The following is a 3,888-nucleotide window of genomic DNA, read 5'->3' as shown; positions in this document are numbered from 1 at the left end:
TAAATATTATGTGTAGTGTCTATGGTCACTATTTAACTCCTAGCGCATTGACGATCTTGTATGTGTACGGTTATGGTTGTATTTTTACAAAATATTTGGTTTATACCTACAAAATTGCTGTTTAACATATAGAAAATTATAATTTATATTTTTATTATTTTGTTTTTACTTTTATCAAACAAATTCACCCATGTCAATAATCAATATACGGGAGTGAATAAACTATTCAAAGGCATTTTGTACAGCCTCTCGGGAATTGATATTTTTTCCAAACCTTGGTAAAAATAGATGTCTGTAGGCGCAAGGTCTGGTGAGTATGATGGATGATGCACAACTTCTAACTCCAGTTCTTGTAGCTTAGACACTATTTGTTGTGCTGTATGAAGTCGAGCGTTGTCGTGTAGGAGCAACGCGGTCGTGAAGTTAACTAAGGCTGGCAAGAGATTCCCGAGTTTCTTCATCTTTATGTCCAGTTCACATCCGCAGTAATTCCGGTGCCATTTGGTAAGAAGCTATGTTGAATTATACCAGTAATACACCACCATATAGTGACCATGACTTTATTTGCATCATTAATGTTGGGATCAGTTTGTGCGACATTGCTACCGCGACGGAACTAGTGTTCCGTAGTTTTATGTATTTTTAGTCGCGTCCATATTGATTAAAAACATACCAATATAATGAAAGCAATACACTATTAAATAGACAAATGACTGATTTTGAAAATAGACTTCAATATTTTTTTAATTAAATTCATTTGTATTTAAAATTGATTGCCACACAATTGGACAGTGTTCGACAATTCAAATGGGCAGTGTTTGATGATTTAAATGAGCAGTGTTTGCAAAAGATAAGTTATAAGGTAAGGACCTATTAAATTGTAAACGATGTAAGATGACAAAAGCCACGTATTAGTGTACACTCTACGATAGCCACGCCAGTGAAGAACTCCCCCGAGTTAGTATTATTGTTAAAGGTGGAGAGTAGTTAAAGTGGTTTTTTCACTTGTTACCGCAGAGATTAAATTATCTCTGCGATTACAAGTGAAAAAACAAAAAAGTGAATAAAACGACCCCATTATGATTTTTTCAACAGTAAATAATTTACACTATCTACAGTCCGCGCGCGAGCTCCGAGGATTTTTTTTAAAGGAATGTTGACGTAATGAGCTAGTGTTGTAATTAGTCGATATTGCGCTATCGATACTAACACATCTTAAGCCTCCGTGCGAGTGTAAATTATAAAATATGAGGGTATTATGTACTTGAAATAAAAAAAAAACAATTGATCACGTATGAATTTAATTTAATGTACTGATACTTATTGAACAAAATGAACGTGAAATCTTATTAATTACTCTCGCAATCAGATTAATCAGTAGTTGAAGAATTTGATGTACTCTCCTCTTGATGTCACTCTCCTCACGTACTTCAATAATAAATGTTTCGACAACATCCTCCATTAAGCCATCCTTTTGCCAGTAATATTCCTCTAATGCTAAGACATGTTTAATATGCTAGTGCTTGCCATTCCTTTTTCATCAAATGAAATAGCTATTTGTGCAAACAAAAATACTTATAAGTGTAAGACTATTTATATTAGAAATCACACGTAATTAACACTGTTATCGAAAAATTAAAGACGAGTCGATAAGCGTACTCTCACGTTAAGGTCGACACTAGTACTGGGAGAGTGCTGCGTATGAAGCGACGGTCGGGCGCGGTGCACGCCCGCCCGCTTCCTCAGCCCCCGAATCCTCGGAGCTCACGCGCGGACTGTAGGGTGCCTTTAACTAAATATATTGAAAGGACCCATATTGTGAGGCTTGGAAAGTATAATTTGGATTATGTCTATTAGCTCCGGTAACCACTTAACACTAGATGGTCAGTGGGCACATCCAGCGATCTAAGAAATTAATGGAAAAAAGAAGGTCAGGGCTCAAATTACTGAAGTGCCCATTTTTTCATTAGTTATTGCAAATATTATATCATTAGGAATTATTATATTGTAAAAACAAAACATACTAGGCTTTTCAAAATTATAATTTACACTAGCAGACCCGGCAGACTTCGTAGTGCCTCAATCGATAAATAAAAAACTTAAACTTTTGTATAACATAATACTTAAAACAAACAAAAGGAACCCGTCGGGCGGGGGACACATCAAAGGGAAATTATAAGTGTTATTTTTATTTAATTCCGAGCATTTTCATGTATCCTATGTATAATGATATGTATAATCTACCTTTTAAACCTTTTCTGAACTTCCACAAATTCAAGACAAAAATTAACCAAATCAGTCCAGCCGTTCTCGAGTTTTAGCGAGACTAACGAACAACAATTTATTTTCATATATATAAATTACTTTTAGCATTTCTTTGCAAATTCGAATTTCAAAGATTAAGTTTTTCGATTTCTAGACTAAAGAGACTTTATTTTACTCTACACTAACTCGACTTAACTCGACTCGACTCAATCTCCAATGTGCGTTTTGGTATAACTCGTAAAAATAATTTTACGAGTTATACCAAACTCCACTCAAACATGCTTCGAAAATTTTCGTCACCGGAGTGGAGTAAATGAACTGTCAAGTCAACCTTGAACATTCCTCAAGGCTGGTTTTCTTTAAATATCCAAACCTTTTTATCTATACTTTTAATATTATCATTATATAAAAACATATTTTTAATATTATAAAGCTGAAGAGTTTGTTTGTTTGAACGCGCTAATCTCAGGAACTACTGGTCCGATTTGAAAAATTCTTTAAGTGTTAGATAGCCTATTTATCGAGGAAGGTTATATAACATTACGCTAAGACCAATACAAACGGAGCACCAATAAATAATGTTTCAAAATGGGATCTTTTTTTCGTTTTGAGAGCTTCCACTGCGTGCGCTACGGAAACGGTTAAAGTTTTGCTAAAGTATAAGAGAATTGTCCCCTTTAAAAGATCTAAAAAAAAGTCCGCGACAGCATATGTCCATATGTTAAGGATGGCTCACTATAACGTGCTAACCGAATTTGTTCTAAAATAAAGTATTATTTGTGAAGGTGTTTTTATAAAGATGATATTAATCCCTATCCAAATAAATACGTTATTCATTACAACATTGAAACACCCAAATCACTTCAAGATACACTTTGACAATTATAGAGTTTTCTGGATTTCTCCAAGATCCCATCATCAGATATTGATGTAAACAGGCGCATTCGGGAACTCTATCCTTTCGAACAAAAATAAAGAAAAAAGAATTATCAGAGTCGGTTGAAGCATTCTCGAGAAATCGGTGAACATACATAGATAAAAAATTATAGTCGAATCGATAACTTGCTCTTTTGAAGTCTGTTAAAAAGCGTGATTTTGGTACCTTAAATAGCTCTTTAACATTCTATTGTGCAAAAATATTTCTCATTTTCAACGTTAAATGAAGAGGCGGGTAAAATTAAGCGTTATGCCATAGTAACTATTCCGCACTTATGAAGTCGCGGGCAAAAGCTAGTCTCTGATAAAATTTCATAACTGTTTAATATTGTAGATTATATTTACCGGGAAAACATATTATGCATTGTTCAGCTTACACAAAAATCAATGAATCACACAAATGACACAATTAAATGTTAACACAATTAAAAAAGAGAACCAGCATACATTGTGTCATCAATTCGGTTTTTATTGGTTAAAAATGAAATTCTAATGATTTAACACGAATTGAGTCCTGAATAATTCGAATTGAATCCGAAATAGGGAAAAATATATTCAATTTTCGACTGTTTGACATCAATTCTGTGATTTATATATCGATTGACGATCGATTGTACAAAATCGACTCTTAGATTAATAGGACTCATATTGGCGTCTCTAATACTGACTGTTTATTGATCGCTTTGT

The sequence above is a fragment of the Bombyx mandarina genome, chromosome 22 (genome assembly GCF_030267445.1).
Source record: "Bombyx mandarina strain Sakado chromosome 22, ASM3026744v2".
Classification (NCBI taxonomy): Eukaryota; Metazoa; Arthropoda; class Insecta; order Lepidoptera; family Bombycidae; genus Bombyx; species Bombyx mandarina.
This window is presented reverse-complemented; position numbering follows the sequence as displayed.